At 42.1% G+C, this 13,952-nt stretch overlaps 1 protein-coding gene across 2 annotated transcripts in view; it reads right to left on the reverse strand.

Moving 5' to 3' along the window:
• Positions 1-13,952, reverse strand: part of LOC142776319 (uncharacterized) — a 59,940-nt gene that overhangs the window by 6,647 nt on the left and 39,341 nt on the right. The window lies entirely within an intron of this gene.

Consider the following 13,952-nt stretch of genomic DNA (forward strand, 5'->3'; position numbering starts at 1 on the left):
TCTATCTATCTATCTATCTATCTATCTATCTATCTATCTATCTATCTATCTATCTATCTATCTATCTATCTATCTATCTATCTATCTATCTATCTATCTATCTATCTATCTATCTATCTATCTATCTATCTATCTATCTATCTATCTATCTATCTATCTATCTATCTATCTATCTATCTATCTATCTATCTATCTATCTATCTATCTATCTATCTATCTATCTATCTATCTATCTATCTATCTATCTATCTATCTATCTATCTATCTATCTATCTATCTATCTATCTATCTATCTATCTATCTATCTATCTATCTATCTATCTATCTATCTATCTATCTATCTATCTATCTATCTATCTATCTATCTATCTATCTATCTATTATGTAGCCACCAACGACATTTAGTTCTCCTGCCCATTTGGAGAATGGTATCGATACTAAAATTGGTATGGAATAACATGAAGGTATAACGACCATAAGTACGTGACTAGTCCCAACATCGAAATCATGATATGCACGTCATGAATGTCATGATCTACATTTCATGGTCTTGCTGCTCTTTTATGGATTCGTTCACATGACATATTTCTAAACTGGAATGGCATGAAATGATTGCAAGGTAAACATAAGTGAGAGGCCTTAACAGGGAAGTCATGATATGCAGGTCGTGTAAGTCATGAATACACACCACAGTCATGGGGCGCTCGCTGTCGTTCCGCTTGCTTCACATGTAACAAATTTTGTATTAGGTAACGTGATTGAATGACGGAGGTATATGACTGATGCAAACATGATAATCTTGACATGTATTTGATGTGAGAACATGACTACGTGACACGCTAATGATGTGCTCGTGGCCGTTTCGCTAGCTTCACATACACCAAATTTGGTACTATGAGACGCAAATTGACGATGAAGGTAAATGAAACACCCGAACATAATAATCATGACATGCGTGTCGTGTAAATTAGGACTACATGCAGCGCTCGCAGTGCGCTCGTGGTTGTTTCGCTAGCTTCACATACACCAAATTTGGAATTACGTGACGGAAATGCATGATGAAGGTAAATGAAACGTCCAAACACAATCATGACATGAGTGTCATGTAAATTATGACTACATGCAATGCTCACAGTGCGCTCACGGTTTTCGCTATCTTCACATATAAAAAATTTCGTGTTACCTGACGTGAATGGATCCCGAAGGTATATGACTGATGCAAACAAGATAATCATGACCTGCGTGTCATGCAAGAACATCACTTTATACCACGCTCATGATGAACTCGCGGTCGTTTCGCTAGCTTCACATGTACCACATTTGGTATTACGTGACGTGAATATAGGACCAAGGTAAATGACACGTTCAAACATGATAATCATGATATGCATGTCACGTGAAACATGACTGCATGCTACACTTATAGCGCGGTCGCGGCCGTTTCGCTATCTTCACATATACCAAATTTTGTGTTACGAAAATAGATGATGAAGCTAAAGAAAATGTCCAAACCTGATAATAGGACATGCTTGTCACGTAAACCATGACTAGACATGCTACACTCATAGTGTGGCCGCGGCCGTTTCACTTGCTTCACATATACCAAATTTGGTGTTACGTGATGTGAATGGAGGACGAACACAAGTGTTGGGTAGAAACTTTATAATAATGGCATGGTAGTCATGTACAGCATAATGTACGTCCTCCTCTTCAACTTTCCTCATTCGTGCTTCGCATATCACCAATTCCCACTGTAGGTGGATCTGGCAATTTATTTTAAGTTGTGTGTAACCTTATGAATATATGGTACTACCTTCGGCTGTTCTTCAATCTTTCGTGCTTCAGCCAGGTCTTTTTTTAACTCTGCAGAAGGCATTTCGCAACCGCATACAAAATTGAGCACGGTAATCCGGCGGCCTTCAAATGGTCTAATTGTGCATTAAAACAAGAGTGTATGAAGTGCGAACGCGACTTCTTAAGCGCAGACCCCCGAGAAAGCATTTCGATGTCTCTCCTCATGGTTTTTGAGTGGGTTGAACTGAACGGTAAAAGTTCCTTCTTTGCACGGAGGAAAACACCAGCATACGTGATTTTTACCCTTTGGTTCGGCGCACTCGAAAACTGTGAAGAGAGACATATCAATGCTTTCCCTGGGTGGCGCACTTCGAAAGTGGTGTCTAAATCTCACGCAGTCTTGTTTTAATGCACAATTACATCGTTGGAAGGTCGCCGGGCTCCCTTGGTCCATTTCGTATATGGTAACGGAATGCCGTCTGCAGAAGGTAAAAAAAAGGGCCTGGCTTGACCACGAAAAAAAAAAAACGGCCGAGGGCGGTACCTTATATTCATAAGGTTACACAAAATCTCAAAAAACGTGGTCAGTCCGCATGGTGTACCGCTGGTGTTCTCCGCCCTAAACAAAATGGCGAAGTTGTGCCCTCGCATATCGAAATTATGTTCAACTGCCGCGAGGCTGCAAAAATAAGCATGCGCTGCCGTTTACGAAGTGTTCCACTGGAGTGGTTTACCAAATACCCCTATCATGCTGAAACAGCTATGTGGGCCACATGGGGCGCTGCATCAATGATCGAGCGAGGAAACACGCGCTCACTGTAAAGAATAAGTATAGTGCGCATTTAAGCGCGCATGTCACCTCTTGTTAACATACACCATGTCTAACGCAGTTTAGTACCCGGCAAGAAGTAAAAGCAAGTTAGCACGGGACATTTAGTCGGGCAATCACATAGAGAAATGGGATAATAATTGCGTTAGAGAAAGGTCACTCAACCTGTATGAGTCGGAAACACGTTATGTCGAGAGCAAGTGTCCGACAGCGTGATTAGGTGAGCGATGGCCCGATCTTGTTCCGCATGTGTTAGTGGGTTTATATTAGCCTGTTTCTTCAATGATTAAATTGTTGTGAGTGCCCGCGCGGTCTATGCATTTTCTTTCTCGGTGTGTTTGTGAATTTGGCTGCTTGCGATCATTACAGCAGCGATGAAACGAGAGAAGACGTTCTCTGCCACTGCCCTCGCTATAGCGTGCAAAGACAGCCGCTAGCTGCTGTGTTAGCCCGCCTTGACGACAGACCCTTGTCAGAACAGTCAGTGCTCGAAAGCCGAAATGATGTATTTTCGCACAGAAAATTGGTGAAAGCCTTATTGAACTTTATGCGTGGTAGTGGCCTATTGAATGGGATATAGCACCTACGCTCTCTTTTTTTTCTTTTTCGCGCATCCATTGAGGTGTTCGCTTTTCTTCTAATCTTTCTTCCTCATTACCTTTTCTCTTAGTGCAGGAAGCAAACCGGATGCCCCAATTTCTAGTTAACCTTCCTGCCTTCACCTCATTTTATTATTTCTCTCTCTTGGCACGAAGTTGACTACTTAATTCAGACATGCACCAAATATCCCTACAGCGAGTTATACTGTAGCACTGGAGTGATACGCGCTGGGATGCTTTCGGTTCTGACCAGCACAGTTAAGTGTTGATGAAGTCTCTCTGTAGTCAGTAAACACTTGGTATTGACTCTGGAGGCCATTTTATGTAGATTTCTGGGAGAAATCTTATTTATACGCAGCATGAGCCGACCGATACCATTATTCATATTATAGACATCTCAGCAGAATTTTTTCAGTGGTTGAAGTGAGCACATAAGTGCATTTTAGATTGCTACTGAGAAGCCCTTTACTTTCTCAAAAAAAAAAAAAAAACAACTGCTAATTCGCTGCTGCTTGTACATTTAATATCTCTGTACAGCTTCACAAAAATACATAAAATAATGTTAATTTTTTGTTGCAATCTCGTTGTTGCCACTTGTCGAGTCATTTGAGGATTGTCCGGCACTACTCATTCAAGTGATCCAAAGCTTACGGCAATTACTACGCGAGCAATTTTACTCGTAGGCGTAAAAACTGGCTCGCCCTAATAGTTCTGACATGGTCTGAGTAACGACAAATTTCATTTAGAAATTAGCGAAATGAAGTGCGCAGACTTGTGAGATAATAATCTATAGTAATAGATTCAGAGTGGCTTGCTAAGCGGATATGAAGCCTAAAACTAAAATTATCGAGCCAGTAATCCCCCCCCCCTCCTCGTAAGTGACTGCCCGGCAATCAGTCATTCCGGAAGTGTTACGTACAGCTGGCATACCTTCCCGGAACGAATAGCACAGGTGACCGATGAGAGAGTCAACTGGGCTGGCCCCGTACATTTCTTACGCGTCCTACTGACGCGCTTCCATCCGCAATTCAATGAATGCACGTAGTCGCCTTTGCGGTTCAACAAGAAGGAATCGAAATGTGCCCTAAGGTGTGAGATAAGAGCTGCAGCCAAACTTGTTTTATGCTAATAAAGTACACGATTGACTCGGCCGAGAATTCGCGAACAGCCTACGGGAGATATTGCTTGGCAACATATGCCAGCTCAAGTCATGCGCCATCTGCTCCTACGCATTTCACCCCTTGGATCCTTATATTCGCTTTGCAGTGATGCCGGGTAGTAGTATTGGTTTCGCGACCTTATCCGGAAGAAATTATGGCGGACGCCACTATTTCTACGTTGCAGGTACATTACAACGCACGAAATTCCTACACGGAAATGCTGATGACTTGTTTAGACACGCAGTACCAATCTGACATTGCGTAGCGGTTTTTCCCTTCTAATGGGTATACTGCTACAGAAATAGGCTTTTTATTCTCACCTGAATAATTGGGGAAGACATAGCTCTTCATGCCTGCATTTTCGTGCTATGAAAAGGTGCACGTTAAAGTAAACAAAGGTATAGAACGTACCAAGACGTTGCCTTGCGATTTGATTGCCCGTAATATTTACCGCTTGCTTTTTTTAACGTGTTGCGAAGGCTGGTATGACCATGTTGCAAACATTAACAGTGCTTGCAAGTATACATTATAACCAAGTTTTAGTACTGCGTTCAGTGCGTCTGTAACGGCGTTGCAGGCGTATGAACGCTGCATTCCAAGTGACGCGCACTGCATAAAATTTCCACTCGCGCACTCTTGATGAAATGTGGCGTTACACAACTTCATTATGGACCACACACACGCAGAAATGCAGCTGGTTAACATGTGCGTATAATAATATAGCTGTAACTATACGCGTTTTTAATTCACTAAGAGAAAGAACGTCCTGGACTGCAACATAGACAGAGAACGACAATAGCTGTCGGTCGAACACGCTAAGTTTCCCTGAACGCACTTGTTTGCTCCTTTGCGCCAAACAAGTTATCATTTTCGTGCCCTCCCTTTCTTTATCAACCATCAATTTTAACAAAATTTAAAATTTTTCGTCATGCTTGCTAAATTAAAAAGAAACCTAAATAATGCAAATAAAAGCTCAATGTCTTGCTCCAACTTCTGTGTTCGTCTCTCATCCTTCAGCGTCTTGTGTATTTGATAGTTGCGTGAAGCGTCATTACACTTATGATTCCCCAATTTTTTTGTCTTCCCAATGTAATACATGCAATCGAATGCATTTTGTTTCAGTGCAAGTATGTGTGCCGACACCTAGAAAAATTTGTTCAACTGTTACCCTGCCAAAGACAAGTTGAAAATTGCAATCGTACAGTAACGTATCTCTTATAAGCGCTTTACATCATTTTTATAGACTGCTCATGATACCATGCAAGCAGCATAGTACTATCAATAGGTGCTGCATGTCTGATAGGCTATCGTGTCGCAAATATTTTTCTAGGGCTCGGTTGTATCGCCATGTACAAAAAGGTTAAAGAACAGAGACACCACAGTAAAAAGGCACACTCAACTTAAATTTATTTTCTGTCAAATTGAAGTATATATCCTTGAAAACGCCACGTGTTACCGCTACTCCCGCCACACAGGAGAAAAACAATGAAGTAATTTGCCAGTTCCTACACTAACTGTTTAGATGATCTATCTCAGGTAAGAATAGTCAAGAGATCGCTTGCTGATACAGTTGCTACCCAACTAAGTGAAGGTATATAATAAAACCCTCTCCTTCTTGTCTTTCTCCATATAATATTAGCCCTCACGTCTTCTGAAGCTCAGATGACGTGCAATGTTTTACGCAATGAAGTGGCAAGTTAGTTCCTCTGCTAGTCTTTAACGCACCCGTATGTTACCTCAGGTGATCGTTTAAGCACCACCCGGTTCAAGTGACGCACTCCAGGCCGCAAATTATCACTGTAAAAAAATCTATGTTAACATAGAATTCATAGGTACTTTCTGTTTAACCTACACGGAATGTTTTGTATTCAGAGAAATGATAGTTCTGCTTTTTGGTTGATGTAATTTCTCAGTTCTACCCAAACAACAAATGGTTAATATCACAGCCAATTCGTAGTCCATATAGAATACTGTTGGATTTTAGTTGTTCTTCAGAAAAGAAAAAAGTTGTGTAAGGGTGTCAAGACATTGTGCATCAAACAAGTTTATATAAAATTTTATTAGCATGCTTCATCCGCTGGGAAGTGTGAGACTTAGAAGAATAAAAGCCTTTTCTTGAACAAAGCGTGGCGCCTTGAGTGTTCTATAGCAAATTAGGAAAACATGGTATCGCAAAAAAAAAACTATGCCAAGCTCGTCAAACACCAGATGTGTTTTGGTGGTCACGGGAAGTGCCTTTTGTGGAGACGATCTACAAGATAATGAATGCTAACAACCACAACAACTACAACAACAAGAAAAGTGACCATCGTCTCACAAATACGTGAAAGGGAAAGCCGCTAAACATATAGCCAACGGAGCATGTCATTAGGTGCAAATGTGTTTTATTGAGCGAGAAGATTTTTATTTATGAAAGCTCAAACGTAATTTAAAAAATGAAGTTTTCGTGCAGTAAAACACAACGTAGAAGTTAAGTACGATAAAAAAAAAGAAAAGCTGAGAACAGAGCTTTTTCCTGCTACGCAAGAACTGATGGTTTTGTTTATACAGAAGCTTTCTGCAAAGCATAACAAAATGAATATGTTCAAATAAGGAAAACTGCAGAAACAGAAAACATGCATTTACAGAAATTATGCGACAAGGGAGACAAGAAAATTTTAGTTTTTGTCAGATAATAAGATTTACAATATAGGCGGATCCCGTAATTAACGTTCCTTTCGCATTCCAAGAAGGACGTGGAACGTGGTTCATGGTGCAAACTGGCGTGAAAACGGCTCACAAGATTTAACTTTGTGGCATATGGCACCGAGCGCTGCAAACAACTTGGCAGTTCATTGCATCAAGCAGTGTACGTCCGCCGATTACGCACCTGAGCAAGAGAAGACAAGAGTTCTAAAACAATATGAAAAAAGGCAAGAACGAGAGTTATATGAAGCCTACAGTCTTATAGAAAAAAAGTTTGTAATCAGTTAGTAAACGCGTGTGTTTACGAGCTTCCGGAGAATTTTCTACCTTCGCGGCATATTTTTACTAGCAACCAGCTAGTACAGCTTGTGACTTTCGTCGTTACTAACCAGAGAACATTTCTTAGCGTTTTTAACTGAGATTTTACTAAGCTACCTACGTTTCCAAATATTTTTAGATGCCGCAGTACAATTTGCCGTAATGGTGACATCGTAATCTCTAATTTTATTGACTACCTTGGAATAGAAGTGTCGTGCTACGTAATGGCACACACATAGGCAAATAGAAGGGGACATAATGATGCGTAGAAAACAACAACTATCTTACAAATATCTGTGACTGCTAACCAGTACGCGGTGTGCGATCCCAAAGCAGAGGTATATATAGTCTTCAAACTGCTGCTACAGTAGAAATCTGCTATGTTCAAGTCTTGAAGATTTAGTTGGGCATGCGTTGGCATGCGTGTTCTCGTGATCCGTTCATATGAGTTCTCATACGCATGAGCACATAATCATATGAGTACGAGAACTCACATAACCTTATCATATGCTCATATGAGTCCATATGAACATATCAGATTCACATATCAATGATCATATGTGAATCTGATTTGATCATATGATCATGTGGTCAATTCTTTACATCTTTCTCGCTGTGATGCGCACTTACCGCAGTATAGTTACATGACGTAGTTGGAAGCACATGAACATTTAACAGAATAGGCGTAAAGCTCTATTTTCGGAGATTCCTAACAATTTAGTTATAAACTAAACACTCGATTTAGCACTATTTCCTTACTAACTAGGTAGTATTTTCACTAGCCGGTATTTTACAGCCTCCCTTTACTAAGAGGCTAGTCATTTATGTGACAAAAGAATATAATTATTATTTAGTGACTGAATATGCCGAACTTTATATTTAAGAGTGTATGTCATCAATAAGTCGGGGAGAAATGTATCAGCAAGCTTGACTTATTATCATGCCAGGTAGACTATTAACGAGGATTAGAATGGTTCGCCAGTGTGTTCTCTGTTTGTTTTCCTCGCTATGTTGCAATAGTGTCGGCAAACTGCGGTGTTTTTTTGGCTTTATATTTGCAATTAACGCTAAATAAATATTGGTTCTGAGTGCGCTTCTTTCTTTTCGTATGTATGTCGCAGCCTCTTCAAACGTGGCACTGCCCCCACACCTCACAACGAAATACCAACTAGTCTGCATTAATACCATTGTTTCACGAATATTTGCTTTCCTAGGAATATTCAAAATTTGTATAGGCTCACTTTTTTCATCGAGTTATATGTAATAAACGGAATTTCTCAGTCAAGATATCGTAAACATACATTCAGGACCTCATGAAAATGGTAAAATACAAGTGCTTTGCGTTTTCATAAATAGCCTGTTTGGAAGCTTCTTTTTTTAATCTTTGCATAAGTAACGTTAAATTTCTGCCTCCGTTTGAAGCAAGAATTTCTTGCAAAAAAAAAAACAGGCAATGCTGATGCTAGGCACTCAATTAGTGAAGGCTACCATTCGACAGCAAAATAACGAGAAAAAAAAAACGGTTTGTGAAGTACACCTCTCAATAATGGCGCCTGTATTCTCTAGCATTACTGCAGAGAAAAGCTTGAGCGATTTTTTTTTAATGAACCACGGCACTTGCCTGTAATACTTGCTGACAGGACAACGATTTTAGGGTGGTGAAAGAGCCCTTTCCCGCCTCGAAAAAAAAAGTATTTGTAGCTATATCAGTCCCACTCGTCACTTTGGCACCAAGAGAAGCAAAACATTTTACTTGTTAAGTCAAAAGGGTGAAATCATAGTTCATCTGAAAAGAATCGTAAAATTACACTCCCTACTAAATGAACCAGCCATTCCTCAGAACTCTTAACAAAAAGTACGGGCGTTGTGCAAGATTCGATGGTGAAGTGACACTTCCATATTGCATGAGTCAGCCAGTTGTCACACCCCAGATTATTCTCGAAGCAGCTGGGCAGGACGGACACTGACGCACGACACAACAGCTCGGGTCTTTAACTGCCACCCAATGCGAAGGACATAAATGGTGAAAGCACAGTGAATATGGGTGAAAGTATTCATTTGTACGTGATCTTTGCATTCCCATTTCCGGTGGCAGCCGGCTCTACCGCGACAAGAGTGCCACGGGTGTTTTCCTGAGCTGTGTTTTTCCAAATCTCCAGCACGTGCCACACGGTGCGCCCAGTATACGAGGTCATAGTCACGTGCAATGAGTCATGTTAACTTTGTACATCAGAGCAACCCGCAGCGTGACCTTCTGCTATATCTGAACTGCCCACATGTAATAATCTTTTGTACATCTCGGTAGTGTAATGAACTTGTCTTGTAGAATTAGTAGTTGAATCTTCTTGTAATGTGGATGATGTGGATAAAGTAAATTAAAGTAGGTTCAGTAGCTTGAGGCTAGCGCAAAAGTCATGAACAAGGTCAATCAACCAGAAAAGACGAAGCGTTAAGCAGCTACTCTGGCACTGCGTTCTGTCTTTTCCCTTCGTGTCTTCCTGCATTTGTTTTCGCATAAATTTGTTAAGTATGCAGTCGGTGAGTTATACCAACTAGCCCTGCTCTCATCTCTTATAAGCTCAGTAGTTTTGCGTGGACAGAAGAAAAATAGCAATGCTTACTGCGTTTTATTATTATCAAGAGCACTCAAGTGAAGGGACGCATGGTTCAGGGGGTAGTCTGCCATCTTCGCAAACCAAACATAGGACTATGACAAGAAAAGTCTTATTGCTAGTAAGAAGGCTGAACACACGTGCTACACAGAATAAGAAAGGCAACCGCAGAAATATTGCATAACTGCGCCAGGATACGTTCTAAGACAAACATTTACAAGCCATTCCACATGCAAACGTGGCTGGCAAGCGGAGCTCCTGTGGTATTTGGTAGAGCTCTTAAATGCGAAGCATTCTTTTGCATACTGCAGGCAGTTTTAGTATCTATCTATCTATCTATCTATCTATCTATCTATCTATCTATCTATCTATCTATCTATCTATCTATCTATCTATCTATCTATCTATCTATCTATCTATCTATCTATCTATCTATCTATCTATCTATCTATCTATCTATCTATCTATCTATTTATCTATCTATCTATCTATCCACATCAACCCCTTCACCTGGGGTTAACTAAAGTTAGCATGGGAGGGTAAGATGGTTTGAAGAATACGGCTTGCCGGTCATGACATACATATTTCGATAATCTCGTCGCGTACATAATCAAAATCTTTCTGCTAGGCACTTCTGGAACATGCCCGTATACCACGGGCGCGTATATGCCAAAGGTATGTGGGTACGTGCCGCAGGCATCTACCCATGGCGGCGTAAACAGGCATTCATAATTTTAGTGCGAGAATGTCAAAAGCTGACATCAGCAGCGTTGACGCGACAAATGCGAAGAATGATTATCCAGGCCCCGACCGAAATATAACTAAGCATTCTGCGTGGCCATCAAGAATTGTACTACAGAGCCACGCCATGTCTGGATACTACTTTTGAAAAAGAAGCTAACCAGGTGCACTGTTGGTGAAACGTCAAATGCGGTTGCAATTCTGAGAATATAGTATTTGAAACATTACATATATACTCCTATGATACAGCCGTCATGTCGGGTGAACGTCAACTGTATTTAAGCGCCATTCACTGATATTCACAAATGAAGCAGCGTCTAACTGCCATCTTGGCTAGCCCAAGCGCTACATATCAGATTACCGCTTCTCATGTTGCTAACAATCGTTTTGCTGTTGGCATCGTTCAGCGAGTGCGAAAAACTAATTATAATGGTTGGGGTTCAGCATCCCAAAAGCACCATATGATTATGAGAGATGCCGTAGTGAAGGACTCGGGAACGTATAACTACCTGGGGTTGTTTAACGAGGTCCACATGTAGGCACACGGGCCTCAAACATTCTCACCACCATCAGAATTGAGGCCACTGCAGCTGGTTTCGATCCCGTGACCTGCAAGTGCCGATTGCCTTAGCCACTACACCTCCATGGCGGGTTGTTAAAAAGACTGGTTGTATAGGACATATGCGATTTTTTAACCTATGTCTTTGCGTACAACATTTGTACAAATATTCAGCGTCATTTCGTAACCTTTCGCTAATTGCAACACAGTCACCTTTTATCCACATGCTTTGCATAACGTAAACCTGCCGAGTTACTTTACTCCCTATTTAGTAATTACTCAATATGCACTTGGGCTCATTTTATGTAATAATCTAATTACCACTTATATTGTTTGTCCAAATAAATACAGATACGGAATCTGCTCTGTTTGAAATTTTCTTTCTGTTTCCTATTTTGTCACCCAAGTGATGGTTAATTGTCTTGTGGTTGCTTTGATGCACCGCCAAAAACTCGGAGACAACGTGGTGTTTTGAGGTTCTAGGCCAGTTTCACATCTATACATGACCATTGAAGTGCATCACCTCGTGGTCACGTATAGCCCGTGACATGATTCGACGCCGTGGCGATAAGTGCGCCTTACCTTGCTACTGGCGTTGGTGAGCCGAGCTCCGATGCGAGCGCCGACATGTGCTTGATGTTTACTACTGGTTCTTCGATTCCTACTTTTGATGAAAGAAATGAATTTTTGACGGGGAGAACATGAAATCCGGCATCCAGTTCTCCCATACACAGCATAACTATAAAAAGGCCAATTTGGATTGTCATTCTGCCGCATAACAATAATTGTCGTCGAACTCGCGAGCTTGAGTTATCCCCGGGCGGCCAGTATTCCCCCGTCACTCACGGTGTGCGGCTATCAGCGTAGTACAGCACTCTTATGAGAAAGTATTACCACTTAAGCCAGTCATACCAAACCACTCAAAATGGTGCTGAGGGTAAACACCTGGCGAGGGTCTTGCGTTTTCTGTCAGCGCAAATTCGAATGCTTCTTGAGAAAGGGGCAATAATAATATTATCTGTGGCTCTACTTCCCAAAACGACGATATGATTATGAAACACGCTGTAAAAGAGGGCTTCAGAAATTTTGACCAACAGGTGCGCGAACCAGGGAGCTTAGGATCAGCAGCCGAGAACCATAGGCGTGCTGCGCACGAGGAAGGCAGTGGTGAGCGGCCGCTCGCCCCTGGTCACCTCATAGGAGGGGGGGTGCAAAGCCTGCCCCTTACATTGACCTTATAGGGAGGGGGGTGCTGCGACGTAACCTCACCCACCCTCCCCCTCACCTCCTGAAGGGAAATTCTGCGCACGCTTATGCCGAGTACGATGACCAGTGTTGCTCCATCAACAGAAGCGAACAGAAGCAAGGCAGACGACGATTGTTGTGTGGCAGAAAGACACCCAATACTCCAGCTTGCCTATGGCTGTACCTGTAAATGCTCACTTGAAGCAAGGGACGTTTTGCCGTGCTGGCTCTCAAATAATGCAAAAAGTAATTTGCAGTGCATGATAGCACAGCCAAATGCGCAAGTTTGTCGCTATCAAGTTCGACATCTTTTGTTCAAGAGTTGTAATGTAATGTTTGTTCTATCTAATAGCACTTCAAGACTGAGTTTCCCATTGAGACGTTCGAACTATGAGACCACCCACATGAGTTTTTCAGAGGCGCCTACGTTGAAGTGACTCCTCCGAAGAGTTCTATGACTAATTTATACATTCGTTTCGGTTGATGTCGTGGTCGTGGTCTGAGAATAAGTGCTTGCGAGCAGTCGAAAGCCGAAGAAGTTAATAAAGGCCAGCGCGCACACACACACACACACACACACACACACACGCACACACACACACACACACACGCACACGCACACACACACGCACACACGCGCACACACGCACACACACACACGCACACGCACACACACAAACACACACGCACACACACACGCACACACGCACACACACACACACACGCACACACACACACACAAACACACACACACACACACACACACACACACACACACACACACACACACACACACACACACACACACACACACACACACACGCTACCTATAGCCGTGCTGCATTAGAAAAGAAAATGAAAACTGATATGAAACATCACGCAACAAACAGCCGGGAGTATATCGTTGGCGCCAGGCTAGTAAACGCTTTGCCAGTAAACAAGTCATCTTAAGACGCTTCCGAGCTTCTTTTAGCACGCTCGATATGTTTTGCAGGAGGAAGGCGTAACGAGAGGTGAGAAAAAAAACAACAAAGAGGAATGTTGCCGCTCGTTCACAAGAAGCCGCTGCGGGTAGCCTTTTTTGTTTTTAATGCAATCATGAACGGAAAAAAAACGCAGAATGTTTCTCAACGCCAAGACGGTCGGCCCGCCGCTCGATGGGATGTCCTTTCCCCGAGACTTTACCGTGATCATCGAGCTATATGCTGTATCCGCGCTTTCGTAGTACCTATGAGAGCGAGGAAGAGAAAGCACAAACAGAGATGTCAGGGGTAGCACATCGGCTAACTCTCACAGTGCAAATGCCTTTAGCTGGTGCCTGTTCTTCAGACGGGCTCAATATCAGATTGCAGCGCTGACGTGTACCGAATGCGAGTGCCCACCAAGACAGCCAGTGTTGCGGCTGCCTGT

Source organism: Rhipicephalus microplus, chromosome X, assembly GCF_043290135.1.
Source record: "Rhipicephalus microplus isolate Deutch F79 chromosome X, USDA_Rmic, whole genome shotgun sequence".
NCBI lineage: Eukaryota > Metazoa > Arthropoda > Arachnida > Ixodida > Ixodidae > Rhipicephalus > Rhipicephalus microplus.